The 18,877-nt window shown below is 36.6% G+C and overlaps 1 long non-coding RNA gene across 1 annotated transcript; it reads left to right on the top strand.

Moving 5' to 3' along the window:
• Nucleotides 1-6,366: 6,366 nt before the first annotated feature.
• LOC113075711 (uncharacterized) lies at nt 6,367-7,824 on the top strand. Its single transcript, XR_003281024.1, has 3 exons — nt 6,367-6,539; nt 6,689-6,821; nt 6,948-7,824. It is a non-coding gene; the product is annotated as an uncharacterized LOC113075711 (long non-coding RNA).
• The last annotated feature ends 11,053 nt before the right edge of the window (nt 7,825-18,877 follow it).

Raw genomic sequence — 18,877 nt, 5'->3', positions numbered from 1 at the left:
TCTATACTTAGAACCAAATATTATACTCATAGTTTTTGAAATATTTAGAACAAGTTTATTTGTTTTGATCCAGTTATACATTTTGCTAATATCACAAGACAGAACCTGATTAAGCTCTGAACATATAGGGGCTGCATTATAAAGAGTAATATCATCAGCAAACATAGTCAATGTAGCCTTACTGAGTATATACGGCATATAATTTGTAAAAATTGAAAATAACAAAGGTCCGAGGCAACTTCCTTGAGGAACACCACAATCCAGGGACTTGCTACAAGATAATGCACCATTAAAATAAACTCTTTGCGACCTCTCCGACAAATAGCTCTTAAACCACTTGATTGCTGAAGAAGTAAAACCATAACTAATAAGTTTGGAAATCAAAATTTCATGGTCGATCACATCGAAGGCAGCATTGAAGTCCAGTAGTAGTGTACCCACTAGCATTGAATTATCAATTGATGTTAGCCAGCTATCCGACATTTGTGTCATTGCAGTGCAGGTGGAATGACCATACCTATAAGCATGCTGAAACATCGTAGTCAAACCATTGTTAGAAAAATAATCTTGCACTTGCTTAAATACAATTTTTTTCCAATAATTTACTTCGAATAGGCAAAATGCTTATAGGCCTACTATTTGGACCCCAGAAAGTTGATTTTGTGTCTTTGGGTAAAGGAATTATCTTACCCTCCTTCCAAAGTTTTGGACACTCACCACTAATCAGACATCTGTTAAAAATGTGACAGATTGGTTTAGAAATATGTCCAGCTGATAACTTCAACAGCCGACTATCCAAGTTGTCTGTACCAGCAGACCCACCAACAGTCAAAGATCTCAGCAACATTTCCACCTGCACAACATTAACCTGATGAAATTCAAAACTACACAGTTTATCTTTCATAATACACCTTTCAATTAGCTCATTTGAGTTGGAATCAACAGTGTATTTCATTGTCTCTCTAAAGTTAGAAACCTTATTAACAAAATAATCATTAAAATAATTTGGGGCATGATTGTTAACAACTCTCATAAAACGATCCATAAATAAATTAAGAGAAGCATCCACATCATCAATGTCACTTATCAAATTCCATTTAATATTATCCAATTCATTTAGAAAGCTCTCCTCATTAAATGCCCTATACAATCTTTTCATAATGATTTTAGGACAGGCTCTTGGTAGCTTAGTTCTCCTAGAGACAGCAATACAGTTGTGATCACTAAAGCCAACTGTTACAGAAACGGGTGTTGAGCACATATCAGGATTATTAGTGTAAATATGATCAATACATTTTGATGTTAAAGATCTTGTATTGTTACTAGAAATTCTTGTTGGCTGATCCATTAATTGAGATAAACCACAGGTGTCTGTCATAGTTTTAAGCTCTTCAGAGGACAAATATCCGACAGCCAATCAATATTTAGATCGCCCAGCCAGTATAGCTCTCTGTTTTCCTCAGTCACCTTGTCTAGCATGTTACATAAACCATTTACATACTCTATCCTGGAACTAGGTGGCCTATAACAACAACCAAGAATAATCGGTTTTAAATGTGGAAGTTGTACCTGCAACCATAACACTTCAATATCATCAAGCATAAAGTCATGTCTCAGTTTAACAGGGAAATGATCCCGTATATAAATGGCCACACCACCTCCAAACCGGTTTCGATCATTTCTATAAATTGAAAACCCCCCCTATATCAACATCTGAATTGTCTATGAAGAGATCCAGATGAGTTTCAGAAATCATAAGTATGTCTATTTTGTTTAATTATAAAAATAAAGACAGGTCTTGAATTTTGTTCCTTAGGCTACATATATTAATATGTGCAAGGATTAAACCTTAAGGTAGTTTATTTATACTGGTCATCTTAGTTGAAGGTAAATAAGTCATATATTATAATCTAGTTGAATATCTTGTACCCTAAGTTATTTTATCATCATCATCAAGTATACATACATACATACAAGTCCTGCACACAAACACATGCGAGTACACAACCATATATAAAATTGAGCTTTAAGCTCATTAGGCCAATAACTGACTTTGTCCAGCCCTTGGGGTGATGATCAGTTTATCATACTTCAAACTCGCTTTATCACCTCTCTCTCTGGCAGCTTTCACCTTCGGCCACAACCCTTTCCTCCTATGTTGCACAGCTTAAGAGAAATCTTCGTTAATGTAGATCCTAGTGCCCTTTAATTTCTTGGCAGAAGAAAGAATCAGCTCTCTATCTTTAATGCAAAGAAGTTTGACAACAATTTTCCTTGGCCTTCCCCTCTCCTGAAACTGACCAAGTCTCTGGGCACGCTCAATGTCCATGTGTATTCCATCTAAGCCCAAGTTTTTTGAAAACATTTCACGCACCTTTTTCTCTGATTCACACCAATTCTCACCTTTCTCGTCAGCAATGCCATCAATTAAAATATTTGTTCTCCTGCTCTGGTTTTCAATGTAGTCAAGCTTGTTGAACATTGCATCCAATTCCTGATTGGAAGTAGTGATGTTTGTCTCGAATGCCCTTATCTTTGCCTCAATCTCAGTGCATCCCATCTTCTCCTCTTCAAACTTTGTTTGGGTAAATTCCAAGCTGGTCTTCAGCTCCTGTACATCTCTGATAACACTATCCAATCTTTTGTTAGTTCCATCCATGATCAGCTGAATAAAACATTTGAAGTTATCTTGCTGCTGCAATAACATATAGATCGCTTTCTGTTGCTCCATTAACTGGGAGAGTACACTCATTGTGACAACAGCATCCTCCTCACAAGGAGATGTTTTAGCATTTTTAGGAGGCATAATGTGTCTTACCAGGATGTACCGGAAGTTGATGAAAGTTGCAAATGTTGACAGATCTGTTTGTCAAGGTCCTAGTAGGCCTAAAAGCCCATCAACTTGGGCTACAGCACAAGCTCAGCAGATAGTGGAAATATTGTCCTCAATATTGAAACACAATTTAAATAAAATGCAACTTGAGTCAATTATCCACTTAATTTGAAAATACCAGAAAGGATTCAATTGATTTTTGTTAGATTCTAAGAGGCCAGGTTCTCAGAGAAAACTACTGGCAGCCATCTTGGAAATAGAGTATAAAGGCTCTGCCGGATTTGCTTCGCCACTAGCAGCTGTCATTTAATAAAAGAATAATGCCAACATTAGCCTATCTACATTATGCATTTAAGACTCAATTAATACTTTGTTATAATTTGTAAAACCTTTAATCATAGAGATTAGGCTAAGCCTACATGTTATTGTGGAGGAAAATGATTGAATCCACTGTAGATGTCTTCAGCGCGTTCCTGCGCTCACTGATGGTACGTCCAGCAATATAACCCACACAGTGTTCGAATTGTGCCAAAGCTCTTGGGCGAACCCTCCCCCCAAAAAACCCCAATAAAATAAAAAAGAAATAATATACGTTTGTTTTTATTTATTTCATATAATAATATAATTTAATTTACTTTACTTGTGAATTTCATTTACAGAACGTTTTTTTGCAGCTGAGCATTTACTATATGTAAAATTAAATACAAATCTAGGCATTTTATTTCATAAAAAAAAACTGTTTTATCTTGAATTAGTTACATAACCCTTTCTTATTTTCTAGCTGAAGTTGTCATAGTTGGTGAATGAGAGGCTACATAAAATATGTTTTGTCACAATAGTGTTTCTACAAGAGGGAAAAAATAGAAAGAATTTGATACGATTACGATGCTGATGACCATTAATCATTTTCGATCTCTTGATTCAATATCAATTCACATGAATAGGCCTACTGTACTTACTTTTCTTTCTTTCTTTTTTTAACTGTACTTACTTTACGAGTATCTTTTTAAAATGTATCATTTGAAAATCTAGTGTTTGATCATGTCTAAATATTTATTTAAATGCGAAACCTAAAAATAAGTAAGCAGTTATGACCTGCAATACTCTTTTGAGCAACTAGGCTAGATAAATGTATATTTATTAGAGTGGGTAAACAATGGCATTGCAAATGGAAATAATTATTTTTCTGGTCACAAAATGACTTTAACTTGCCTCTTTGCATTGAATTTAAAACCCTTTTCTCCATTTAACCTTAAATACTACACTAATTGTATTAGGCTATACATAACGGAAAATATGATACAATTCATAACAAAAACGGTTGATCTGCATGTTTGTCTTCGACGTGATAATCAATGCATGTGTGTCTCACACAAAATTTGTGAGAGTTAGCAACCCTGCTTTGTCATCATTGACACAAAAAAAGCCTTCACATGTCGAACATTTTTATCAGTAATAATGTCCTTAATTAAATTAACACAGTTTTTGAGCAGTTAAGGTTACTAGATTTATTTTTTTTATTTGTTTATTTGTTTTAATTCAGAATGGGTGCAATGCTAGCTTTTTTTTCCTCAGAATTACGTTAGATGGCTAACGTTAATTACAACTAACAATCCGATAGTGAGCTAGCATCATTAGGTAAAAAAACAACTATTGACACAGGGGCGTGTCTAGGGGGAGACTGGGGAGGCTCCCCTAGGATAAGCCTTGCCTCCCCTGAGAAATGAACTGTCCATCTGATGATAAATAAAAATTTTAAGTGGATTGTTTTGTGCATATTTTTCAATAATAGCAGATGGGCCTGACCCAACAAAAATCCAGTTTGGCGCTGTTTGACAGTGCGCGCGCTTCGGGTGACTCACTCAGAAAAAGTTCATCATGTGAGAACAGAATGCCAATGAAATGTTTACCTGGCAGAGCTTTAGAGCATTGATGTGTCCACAAGGGTGGTACAAAAGAGCTTTGCCTCCCCAGTTGCCACCCCAAAACAGCGTATCAAAGTGCATTGAGAGTAGTGATGGTGATGACGTCACCATAATGACGTCATTGGCGATGACGTTATGGCGTCAAGTCTATCAAACATTCAAATATATAAAGTCAGTAATCATAACTTTAGTCAGTTAAAAACCTCATAATCATGAAAGGTTTACAATCAAGTTTTGCAACAACGCATCCAAATACAGTAACAGCAATAATGTGCACAGGAGGATTTAAGTCTTGTGTGTCAGTCTGCTTCACGCTGAATCACGCATGTGCTGCATAATCAGCTCCTCGGTTCTCGAATCGGACGCGTCCGAAGGAAACGGTTTTCGGTTCAGTGTACTTAAAGCTGATGATGGAGATGTGGAACCACAGATGGACCGGACACATGGAGCGGATAAAAACACAGTGACATCACAGGTTTTAGGCTAGTTTGATTATTAACTTGATAGATGTATATTGCTTTTTGTGTTTTAACAAACTCTATAGGTCTAGTATATTCAGTTATGGGTGGAGAAATTCATTATGCGCGTCATGATGTAAGCTAAAGATAAAGCATGTGCACATGTTGGCTGTTATGAGATCCTAACCTTATATGATGAGATTTTAAAGGAATAGAGTTCACCCAAAATTATAAATATTGAATATTCTCTGTTCTCTTCAACATAAAAGAAGATATCTTGAAGAAAATTTGTAACCACCAGAAAGTTTCATTTACAGCAGTTCTTCCAGCTGAGATGATTTGTTTTCTATGATTTTGTTGTATTTTGAAAAATATCACTGAATATAAAAATGCAGTAATCAGCAATACTATCTTCTCCCCTGGTTTCAATCGTTGTATAAAGTAATGATGGTTGGTCAGTGTAGTATTTGTCCCAGACCTCCTCCGTTGATTAGAAAAGTGACAGTAAAAAGTGCTGCATTTCTTTGGTTTCACCCAAAGTTGAATCCTGTCATGTACAAAAATAATAATAATAATAATAAAATAAAAAGACAGGGTAAATGAATTTGTAAAATATTCATTATGGCAGTGCATTAAGTTTGCCAAAAAGAAAATTGTATCTTTTTTATCTAATCTGTTTAAAATACAAACATTTTTATGAATTAGAAAGTTTACATCAAATTGGCTTTACAAACGATTTACACAAAAATTAATTCTACTTGTGTTTCGTGAACGAGACCCTTTGTCTGTCTCTCCTCTCTTCTTCTACTGAAATGTTTCCATTCTTTTTAATCTCCTTCATTGTTACTGAAAATGAATGTGTTTCTGATCTGATCAGAGGAATGAGTTTCAGTAAAAGGTGGATTCAGTCTCTGGTGATCCATCAACTCACAGAGACATGCACTTTACACCATGAGCCTGTCGCAGGACTCGTGTCTTTAGTAATGTTGTCAATCCAGACATTGGTGGGAGGAGCTTGTGGAAACAGTCTCTGTCAACAAGGATGGCTCTTTGTACTGAATGTAAATAGAGACTCCCAAACTGTTCTTCCCCTCGCTTGGGTCCCAAGTGCACATGTGTCCCTGAACCTGTGCCTATAATAGCCATTGTATAATCCAGAACAGCTCAGACGTGATTCTGAACACATCAGCTCTGAGATCTTCAAGCTCCACTGAACTTCTCCAGATTCTTTCTGTCATTGTGAAGAAACATCTTGAAGAATGAGAAGCTTGATGTGTGTGCTGCTCCTGCTGATCTTCTGCTCCAAGCAGGGCACTTCAGAGCGTAAGGGCTTTCATCTTCAATCAAGACTAAATATAATGTTTTCAGACAGTTTATGACAGGTTTAGTTTCATTTGTTGCATTTGCACAGGTTTGGTTAATGTTGGTTTAATACACATCTCTCCTAAAACTAGTTTTAATCTCACCAACAGATCAAGCTGCAGGTCCAGCTGCAGGTCCAGTTGCTGAGAAATGTTGCTGGTCTTTTATTGAATTTCAAATTCCAACCTCAAAAATTGTCAGTGCTGTGGAGACAGATTCACATTGCCCTGTGCCTGGCATTGTGTAAGTATTTAAACTCTGAAATATAGGAATGTGCTCCTGTATAGATGAATCATAATGAATGCTAAAATGATTTTGTGTATGTCAGCACTTTAAACAAACATTTTGAATATGAACCTTTCCCCTCAGGGTTACGACACGTAGAACTGAATTTTGTGTGGACCCAGCCGAGGCTTGGATACAGAGCTTCATGGAGAAAAGTCAATGGAAATAAAACACAATACATTTGCACAAAATAATACTGTTGTAATGATTTATACAACAGGTTTTGTTTTTTTTTTTTTGTTTTTTTTTTGCTGTATCTCATCAATATTACAAGATATGTTAAAAAAAAACGTGCTAAATGTTAATCATGTTTACATTTAGCACTCAATATGATGTCATGTGCAGAATGACAATACAAATAAATATTACAATGCTTGGACATTAGCAGATGTCTCAACATGGTGTCAAACTCCTATGAATTTATGAAGATTCATGTAGATTTAAGTATTAATAAATACTCGTAGAGAAAGACAGCAATACTGCAATTAGCATAAAATTCACACTTATAAAGAAAAATAATAATTAATATCAGACAGATTGTTTGTTTCTGGCTTGTTTTCAGTCCTGTGTCTGGTGGTCAGTCTTCCTAAGTTAAGTGCTTGAATTAAACCCGTCTGAACAGTTAATCAAGCTCTTTGGGTTTACTAAATCATAATTCAGAGGATGATGGAGATATTCTGATTTAGTGCTGACACGACTGAAGAAGAGAAGATGTAGGCCATGTTATTCTCCTGAAGTGAACTTTCAGTAAACTCTCAAAGAAACGTCTTCTTCACATTCTCAAGCACAGCAAAGAGAAAGAAGAAGAAACACAATAAACACAACAGACTTCCAGCACTTTGTACTCGGACCCTAATAATATTTATATTCTCAGAAATGGATTTACAAGAATGTCTTATGATATAAATTATCTAATATAATGAAGTACATCATTCTGGACACATCAGTGAGACACAAAGTATCTACACAGTGTTGTGTGTGTGTTATTTCTTCATCTAAATGGCTCTAACATTCATTACTGGTTTTATTTCCTCTGAGTTAGTTGTGAAATGCTGGCTGTGTACTGATATTTGTGTGGACGATACAAAGTTTAGTTTATTTTGGCACGTTCACATCAGATGGAGGTTAAAGAGCTTAAATACGATCAAAGAGATTTAATGAACCAGCTTCATACAATCAGAGCAGCTGAGAGAGAGAAGATGATTCTCTAAAATGACGAGATGCTCTAGTAATCACAATTGCAATTAAGACAATTCTAAGGTTTTACTCGTGGTAATGACCTCTGTATCTTCCTTAAAACAGAAGTTTTGATTTCTTTGTGAACAAATGATGTCTTTCACAATGATCGCTGTGTGTAGGTCATCAGTACATTATTTAAATCACAGTGTTTCTCAAATCAAAGAAAAGAGCTGTTAGTTTTGAAGGTGTGTAATGAAGAGAACAGTGTTTAGAGTTTTACTAAAAGATTGTTTTACAAGATCAAACTGAGTTTAAAGCATGTGATGTGCTCGTAGTTTTTCAGACTCAGACTATAGATTATTATGTATATGAGTGAATGGTTTCACTGAGAGAGTCTCAAGTACAACTTTTACTGTAAGCACTTTTTAAAACACTGTAATAAACAGTCTATTAAAGAGTCAAATGTTCGACTATATTTACTTTTTTCTCAAATTTGGCTATGCAAAAAAACAAATCAAGCAAAATAAATCAAATCAAATAAATGAATAAGCATATATGCATATATATGCTGAGCTACAAGACCTGCAGTACTCACACGTGAGGTGTTGGTCACTTTAGAGAACATGTACACGCAACAGAAAGTAAGCATGCAAAATTGTCCCGGGTCTGAGAAATGTCAAAGACGAGCACGCAGTGAATCCACACTCTCTCTCACAATACTATATGGAGTGCTTGTAGATGCACAGGGCTGCTCTTGCTCACTCTCAGCAGCTTCATCTCTTTTCTCTTCTTGCTCTAGATGTTCAGTGCTGACTCTCTCCACAACTCAATCACATTTCTGATGAGCTCTCTGTTCTTCTGGCCTTTCTTTTTTCTCTAAACTATCATGCATTTCTGACTCTTTTCCACAAGCATCTTCTCTATCCAGTCTTGACTGATCATGATCTTTATTGTTCTTATTAAAGAAGAATATTATGTCCTTCGGATATTTCTCTTCATTTTAACTACAAAAGCGAAATGGATGAAAATGTAAATGGAAGTGTACATGAAAACAGAAGCTCACTCAAATATTGTATGAAATTGAGCATGACAGAACAGAAAAATCTTGAACTGGCACAACATAGACCATTTTGGTCAGATTATTCCTCTAAATCTAAATTCTGAACGTATACAATTATTTTTATATTTGTCTTTGCACAGATATATATTTATATTTGTCTTTATATTTTTCTGCTTCATATCACCAAAGTTAATAAAAAAAGGCAAGAAATCATTGTAGGGAAAAACCGGACAAATTAACTTTAATATTGAAATCTTAATTTCTTTAACGTGTTACATCTGTTCTGTGGGAGCTGCTGATCAGTGGTGTAGTCGGGGCCATACACAAGTAGCCTACTGTATACGAGACTGTAATAATAAAATCTCCATATTCATCCGGAAGAAGGAGGCGGGAACCGGCGCACAATCAAAATGAAACTTTAATGACAAAAATAAACACAAAACAGCGCACCAGCCCCTCACGGACGACTGATGCGCATAAATAAAATGCAAAACATAAACTAAGATCCCAGGCCCGGTCCTCTCTCGTCCTTCACTATAGTCGCTCCAGTTTTATATCCTTCCATCTCCTACGTGGGACTCGAGACCGGCGGTGGGGCGCAGGTGTAGCTCATCTCCAATCACTACACCTGGCCTCACTCCTCGTTCCCACGCCTCTCGGCCCCGCCCCACTCGCCACAGAGACATTCTCTCGCTAGTAGACTATCGAAAAAGCAAGCCCAATGTATGTCCGTTACATGTCCGTTACAAAAGATGATGATCTAACGGAGGATTTAGCTCTATGTAGTTACTGAAGAGAGAGCGCGTGGATGTGAATTACTCGCATATGACTAGCTTTCCAAAAACATATTTATTGATAATATCTCTGTGTGTGTAAAAGAGAGAACACGCTGTCCAACAATTAATGCCAGATCCCCAAATATAATCCCCTTAGTCACTATAGTTTTCCATTTACATTTTTACAGCGTTCAGCAATGTAGTGTCACGCTGTCAGTCTCTGTTTTCCTGGGTGTTCCCTAGTGAGCTCACTTCTCCTTAGGCACTTCACCATAGGCACTTTAATTCCTCCAGTCTGGTCCTGTCTTCACAGTAATTGCACTCCAATTAATCGCACAGGTGCTGACAATCCTTTGTCGTTAGTCTCCTTATAAATAGCTGTCCTTCCCTGTTGTCTGTATGGAGTCCTTACCCTTCATGTACCTATGTTCTCGTCTCCCGACACTTCCCCTTAGCTTCTCGTTCCCCCGAGTTTCGGTCCGTTCCATTCGGTTTCCTCTTTTGTTTTATTTTGTTAGTCTCCCAAGACTGTTTATTTTGTATTACCCTTTTTGTGCAATAAATCATACTTGCAATTGGATCTACCCTCTCCTTGTGTTTTCCCTAACACACATCGTCACAGAAGGACTCCATCATCACAAGATCCAGCAGTATGTCTACTACCATTTCCTCCCTAGCCAGCAAGCGGGAGAGAAATGGTTTTGAGGGCTCTCGCCTAGTGGTGTTCCGGGGGACCAGGGGAGGTCGCTCCGGAGCAAGCGGTCGAGAGGAGGTCCAGCAGCGATCTCCACTGTGGGCTCCCGTTGACCCGGGGTTCAGTTGGGAGCCGCCATTTCCCCAGTATGTCCCGAGAGGAGAGAAGAGACGCGAATCGGCCGAGCCAGCGCCGCTGTACCAGATGGCCACCAGTCCTGTGCTGCTGCACAAAATGGCCGCCAACCCGGCACCACGAGGCAAGATGGCAGCCAGTCCAGCGCCACAGTACAGGATGGCCGACAGCTCAGCGCTAACACACAAGATGGCCGCCAGTCCAGCGCCACAACACAAGATGGCTGCCAACCCAGCACCAAGGGGCAACATGGCCGCCAACCCAGCACCACGAAGCAAGATGGCCACCAATCCAGCGCCACGGTGCAAAATGGCCGCCAGCTCAGCGCCAACGCCCAAGAAGGCCGCTGACTCATTCTTGGACTATTTCTTCACGCTGGCAAAGATCCTAGAAATTCCCAAGACTGTTCACGTTACGGCTGCTGAGCCAGCGCCACAACCCAAGGTGGCCACCCATCCAGCACCACAGCACAAGATGGCCGACTCAACGCCTGAGTCTCCAGACAAGGTGCCACCGACTCGCCATCATAGAGGGCGGAGGAGGAGGAGACAGGCGTCTACCGTTCCTCAAAGCCCGGAGAATGTTCCCGAGCGGGCCGCTGCCGTCCAGGAGGACATTCTCAAGGTGGTTCCCGATGCCGAGGCAGTGTCCGTTGCTGTTCCGGAGGCCGAGGCAGTGCCCGAGGCCGTTACATCCTCACGCTACATGCTGAAAAAAATTCTCTTGCAGGGGATGATTCCCTGCCTAAATTATAAAATTAGCTATATGTTTTACATGTACAAAGAACCACTTATGAGGTGTGAGAAAAATATTAGGCATTATAAGTATAAATATACATTATTTTTTTAATAAAAATTAATGTATTTTAAATTTCCACTGTGCTAAAGCCAAAGCAAATTTAAGAAAATATTATAATGTCTATGAATACAGTGTAAACACTTATATTTATATGTATATTGTTATACATTTAGTTTTTACTATAGCCATCTGTGTCTTTTATAATATGGATTCTGTCACATTAGCAATGTTTGTCTCTTGTCCAAGTCATGTCCACATTTTGATTGGATGTTGACACCAAAACACCCCCAACTTGATTCTGTCATACTTGATCAAAACGAAGAAGCATTTACATAACTTTTCGTATTAATAAATATGAGTTATGTTATTAGAAGACACACAATACAGCAGCACTAATCAATGCAGTGATTGTTAGAGCATCTCGTCATTTTAGAGGATCATCTTCTCTCTCTCAGCTGCTCTGATTGTATGAAGCTGGTGCATTAAATCTCTTTGATCGTATTTAAGCTCTTTAACCTCCATCTGATGTGAACATGCCAAAATAAACTAACCTTTGTTTTGTCACGCAAATATCACCACACAGCCAGCATTTCACAACTAACTCTTTTATGATTCTTAACTGAGAGACAAATTTGTGTGGGGAAAAACACACTACTTTGTGTCTCACTGCTGTGTGTAAAGCACTTTATTATATAAAAGAGATTTTTTTATCAAAAGACATTCTTGTAAATCCATTTCTGAGTATAAAGATACAGTAGAATTACTTTTAGAGTTATTAATTATTTATATGCATGAGAATGTGACAATAATTATCTTTCAAAATCACTGAAAATGCACTTCAGGAAGAAAACATATCCTACAGCTTCCTCTTTTTTAGGCCTGTCAGCACTAAATGTGTAAAATCAGAAGATCTTCATCATCATCACATGCCTTCACCAAAACTTAGGAACTAGACCTTGACTCCTTAAGGCTGGTTCACATGGCAGGATAATTAGGCCGATTTTAGCCCGATTCACCCCTTCCGACAATCTTAGGATGCTCCGATTATCGTAAAATAATCTGATCAAATATTCCTGCCGTGTGTGGTGTGTTAAGACTGCTCTCCTCTGCTCGGAAGAATGTCGGGACCGCTCCGATCTCAAATCGGGGATATCCAACATGTTGGATTTATTTGGCCCGATTTCTTCTCGTGTGTGGTGTCCCCCGAGGACAAACAATCACGCAGCCTGTGGACTGTGGCGTGTAGCCAATCAGAAAGCGAGGTGACGAGGCGGTGAGGAAGTACCAGGAAACAAAATCAAAACAGCCGGCGTATATAAAAAATATAACAAATACAAATAAAGTAGATGGGCATAACTACATCCACAACTGCAGTCCACCAGAGTACATGGAAACGAATATATGAACGTTTATTTCAACGGTTATTAATCTGTGTAGTAACTTACGTAACAACATTTATATGAGATAAAACAACAACATATCTCCATATCATGATGTAGCAAGTATAGTCCATGCTCGCCTTGTCTCCACCTCTTTGACCATCGCCTTTTCTTGTTTTTCTTATGTTTTTTTTTCCGTTAAAAACAAAGCACAAACTATGGCCACTGCATCCTCTTCGTCCGCCATGATTGTTTACTCTAAAGTCACGTTTGATCTCGAGGGATTTTGCAAGATTTCCCGTCTGACCTGGGAATGCTCGGGAGTCAAATCGGTTTGTGTGTGATGTGTTGATTTTGCCGTGTGGCTGCATACCACACACGGAACGACCAAAACTGTTAGACCCGTGATTTTTTATCGCCGTGTGTGGGGTCTCTCAGGTTTGGAAAATCGGCGACAATTTTAAAATCGTTCCGTGTGAACCAGGCCTTACTTACAGTTAACCCAGACCTTGATTAATTGATTCATTAAAGGGATATTTCACCCCAAAATGAAATTCTGTTATTAATTACTCACCCTCATGTCGTTTCAAACCCGTAAGACTTTCGTTCATCTTTGGAACACAAATGAAGATATTGTTGAGAGATTTAAAACTAAAATATGTAAATCTAATGCTAGGAAAACTGCAGCTTTTCTTTCTGTTAGAGGCAGTTTTACCTGAGAGTTTACTTTAACTTTAAAATAATATTGTCAGTCATATTAAAACAATAATTCATCCCTAACTCATCACTAGTAACAGCATTGCCAAAAAAAGAAGAAAGTAGTTCAGTTAAAAGCACTATCCCTGCCACAAAACAACCTTGGGTTATGCTGATGTGATTAACTTAACTTGAATAAACTTGAAAATATTGAGTGCTGAATGTGAACAGGTTTATCTGACAGAGTCTGACAGCATGAGAGTCGTTTTAGTCCCTCCTTTTCCTCAACCTTTTTTCTGCTTTGTCATTCATCTGAAAATGTTCGAAGTACGTTTCTTTTCTTCTCTGAAAACATGTTTTCTGGCCCGTCAAGCTCAGCATTAAAACTGATTTTATAAAACTGATGTTCTCCAGATATCAGGTGCTTAACCTCGACCCTTTACTCACATATAAACCCAAAGATCTTGATGAACTCTTCAGGTGTTTCATTAAAGCACTAACCTTGAGATGGACCTCCAGAAACAGGACTGAGAGCCTCCGCTCTAAGAAAACAAACCCGGTTCTTCTTTCTAGTCACACTTTTTGGTCTAATAGAGAAGTTTGAATAATTCAGGCACCAGTTAAACTAAATTACAGAATTAAAATATGCAAATGTAATGACAGTAAATGGCAGCCTTTAAGCATGAAAATGGCTTGATCTAATGTTTTCTATTCACTCTGAAATGTTATTTTGAGTCAGATGAAAACAGTAATTTGACTTTTTAAAATGGCATGCAATATTTTAGTCCTGCTGAGCACTGCAGGGTTAGAGTAGTTCTTGTAGCTCAGCACACATATGCATATTTTATTCATTTATTTATTAAATTGTTTTCTTTTTGTTTTTTTGCATTGCCCGTTATCAAAATATTTACCTTTAACATTGACTTCTGAATAAAGTGTATGCAGTAGTGGATTTAAATGTTACTACATGAAGATCATTTTATTATTTATATTTGACTGAATTACTGAAGCCAAATAAATCATTTTAGAAAAAATGTGATATACACACATCAGAAACATAGCAGAACATTTGACTCTTGTACTTTAATAGACTGTTTATCATAGTGTTTTTAAAAGTGCTTACACTAAAAGTGGTATTTGAGGTCCACTCAGTGAAACCATTCACTCATAAACATAATCTATATAAATAATCTATAGACTGAGTCTGAAAAGCACTTAGACATCATTTGTTCACATACACTACCAGTCAAATTTGTTATATTTGTAATATTAAAATTGTAAATTATTCTCTTAAATAAAATCTTTATTTGCAACACTTGCCAGAAGTGAATTAATTACAAAAACACATCAGCCATAAATATTCCTTATTGGTAACTAAATATTATTTTTAATTCAAATATATTAAATAAACATTTGTTTTATTTATTTTTTTCAATATTAATGACACAGCAGAGGTCATATGTCACTTCAGATGACTCCATAAAGTAAAATAAAAACACCCCCAAATTAATTCTGTCATACTTGATCAAAACACAGTCATAGATTTCCTGTTTTAAGAAGCTTTGACATAATGCTTTAGATCAATAAAACTGCATTGTTAGACTAGAAGACACACAATACAGCAGCATTAATCAATGTAGAGACTGCTAGAGCATCTTGTCATTTTAGAAAACCCAAATATTTTAACATAACAGATCCATTATTATTTCACCATTGCCACTGTTTATATTCACAATCCATTGCAAGAGTCAATTATCATTATATTATATCATTATATATATATATATATATATATATATATATATATATATATATATATATATATATATATATATATATATATATATATATATATATATATATATTAAACAGACTCATTTTTAATTTAATTTTCTCTCAGCTGCTCTGATTGTATGAAGCTGGTTCATTAAATATTTGATCGTATTTAAGCTCTTTAACCTCCATCTGATGTGAACGTGCCAAAATAAACTAAACTTTGTATCGTCCACACAAATATCAGTACACAGTCAGCATTTCACAACTAACTCAGAGGAAATAAAACCAGTAATGAATGTTAGAGCCATTTAGATGAAGAAATAACACACACACACACTGTGTAGATACTTTGTGTCTCTGATGTGTCCAGAATGACGTACTTCATTATATTAGATAATTTATATCATAAGACATTCTTGTAAATCCATTTCTGAGAATATAATTATTATTAGGGTCCGAGTACTAAGTGCTGGAAGTCTGTTGTGTTTATTGTGTTTCTTCTTCTTTCTCTTTGCTGTGCTTGAGAATGTGAAGAAGACGTTTCTTTGAGAGTTTACTGAAAGTTCACTTCAGGAGAATAACATACATCTTCTCTTCTTCAGTCGTGTCAGCACTAAATCAGAATATCTCCATCATCATCATCTGAATAATGCTTTAGTAAACCCAAAGAGCTTGATTAACTGTTTAATAAATGCAGTATTGCTGTCTTTCTCTATGAGTATTTATTAATACTTAAATTTAATTTTAAATTTAAACTGAATATTCATAAATTCAAAGGAGTTTGACACCATGTTGAGATATCCACTAATATCAAACAATTTAAATATTTATTTTTATTGTCATTCTACACGTCAGCATATTGAGTGCTAAATGAGAACAGGTTTAACATTTAGCAGGGGCTTTTTTTTATATATCTTGTAATAATGATGAGATACAGTAAAAATAATATTAATAATAATAATAATAATTAAGAAGGAATTAAAGTTGTAAAAATCATTAACAGTATTATTTTGTGCATATGTATTGTGTTTCATTTCCATTGACTTTTCTCCATGAAGCTCTTTATCCATTCCTCGTCTGGGTCCACACAAAATTCAGCTCTAGGTGTCGTAACCCTGAGGGGAAAGGTTCATATTCAAAATGTTTGTTTAAAGTGCTGACATACACAAAATAATTTTATCATTCATTATGATTCATCTATACAGGAGCACATTCCTATATTTCAGAGTTTAATACTTACACAATGCCAGACACAGGGCAAACTGAATCTGTCTTCACAGCACGGACTATTTTTAAGGTTGGAATTTGAAAGTCAATAAAATTAAAGCAACATTTCTTAGGAATTGGAGCTGCATCTTGAGCTGTTGGTGAGATTAAAACTAGTTTTAGGAGAGATTTGTATAAAACCAACATTAACCAAACTTGTGCAAAAGCAACAAATGAAACCAAACCTGTCATAAACTGTCTGAAAACATTATATTTAGTCTTGATTGAGAATGAAAGCCCTTACGCTGTGAAGTGCCCTGCTTGGAGCAGAAGATCAGCAGGAGCAGCACACACATCAAGCTTCTCATTCTTCAAGATGTTTCTTCACAATGACAGAAAGAATCTGGAGAAGTTCAGTGGAGCTTGAAGATCTCAGAGCTGATGTGTTCAGAGTCACGTCTGAGCTGTTCTGGATTATTCAATGGCTATTATGGACCCATGTGTACTTGGGACCCAAGCGAGGGGAAGAACAGTTTGGGAGTCTCTATTTACACTCAGTACAAAGAGCCATCCTTGTTGACAGAGACTGTTTCCACAAGCTCCACGCACCAATGTCTGGATAGACAACATTACTAAAGACACGAGTCTAATATTGGTGGTTACTGCATTTTTATATTCAGTAATATTTTTCAAAATTTGATACTTGTAATAGATTGTTGTCGTAGATATTCCAAATCATAGAAAACAAATCATCTAAGCTGGAAGAACTGATGTAAACGCGGTTCTCTGAGAAGGGAACGAGACATTGTGTACAGTGTAAGTTGATTGTTTTGGTGAAACACCTTTCTCCTCGAATCATGAAGCCTTGTTCTCTTGCAGTAAAAGACGGGAAAACACCCCACATAAGGAGACGCCGAGCAGCATTTCATCACAATCTTTTGACTAAGGCCTGGTACACGAAATGGATGAGTTTCACATCTTAACTGATTGTAAAACTGTGGCCACACAGACATAATGCAAGGCCGTAACTATGTCTTGAACATCAGGGTGAGGAGACTGATAGTAATGCCTTCAATGGCATTACTAACACGTCCTTGCTACGTAAAAATGAGTTGAGCGAGCGCTATCTGAAAACAGAAGAGTGGTGTAAGAACCAACCACCGGCTCAACAGATAAATCCAGCGGCACGAGTGAAGGTCTGTGTCTTTTACTTCTGCTTCTGCAAAGTTCACTTAACTGATCAGGATTTAGTGTCAGTTTTAGTCTAGCTCTGTTTAATCTGACTCCATTTTCAAGTGTTCATTACAATTAGACTGTATTTCTAATTAAAAACTGATCACAAATACATAATATGTAGACATAACTGCTCCTTGCTAGTCGAGTCGGAGGATGCATCTCAATCAGCTCCCGAGCTCATGGATCAGTAGATCCTGTACAAACTATATCTCTTTGGATTTGAGACTTAAGTCTTTGCAACTTTACAGATCTTCTTCATGCAGCAAGAGCTTGTAACACTCCAAAGAGAAAGCAACAATTGAAATCACATCATATGACCCCTTTAAGCTGTCTGAATTATTGTACACTTGGGGGCCCTAAGCACCCAATTTGTTCACTAATGCCTTTTTTGCAAAAAAAAACAAAAAAAAAAAAATTATATATGTGTATATATATATATATATATATATATATATATAATAAATGTTTATGTATAAATATTCTATTTATGTATATTTTGTTTCAAAAGTTTTGTGAAGTTTTGTACTATAAAACATGCATAAAGAATTTTGACCGATATATCGATATCTGACTTTTTTTACTCTCTAATACTGACATCAGCTCCCCGAAAAACCCATATCGGTTGTGTTGTAATTGTGAAACTGGTCCATAATTTGTAGATAGAGTTTTTTCACAGATTGATAAACCTCAGAGACTCTAAAGTGCTCTTTTTATACCCGAACCTCTTTCTGAACTGTTGAAAATCAACCTAATTAGTTGCTAACATGTCCTCCAGCTGTTTTTAGTAACACTTATTTTTCAGCCTTTTGTTTGTTCTGTCCCAAATTTTTGACATGTTGCAGCCAACAAATTCAAAATGACATTTTTTCCATAAAATAGTACATTCCTCAGATGAAATGTTTAATAAGATAGGTTTCCTATGTTCCATTGTGAATAGAATATGGGTTTATGATATTTACAAATCACTGAATTCTCTTTTTATTTATATTGTACACAACATCACAACTTTTTTGGAACTAGTTTTGTAAATACAGTGTTTATGGTAAATTAAATATATATTGTAGATATATGTTGTCAGA

Source organism: Carassius auratus, unplaced genomic scaffold (assembly GCF_003368295.1).
Source record: "Carassius auratus strain Wakin unplaced genomic scaffold, ASM336829v1 scaf_tig00017499, whole genome shotgun sequence".
Classification (NCBI taxonomy): Eukaryota; Metazoa; Chordata; class Actinopteri; order Cypriniformes; family Cyprinidae; genus Carassius; species Carassius auratus.
This window is presented reverse-complemented; position numbering and strand designations above follow the sequence as displayed.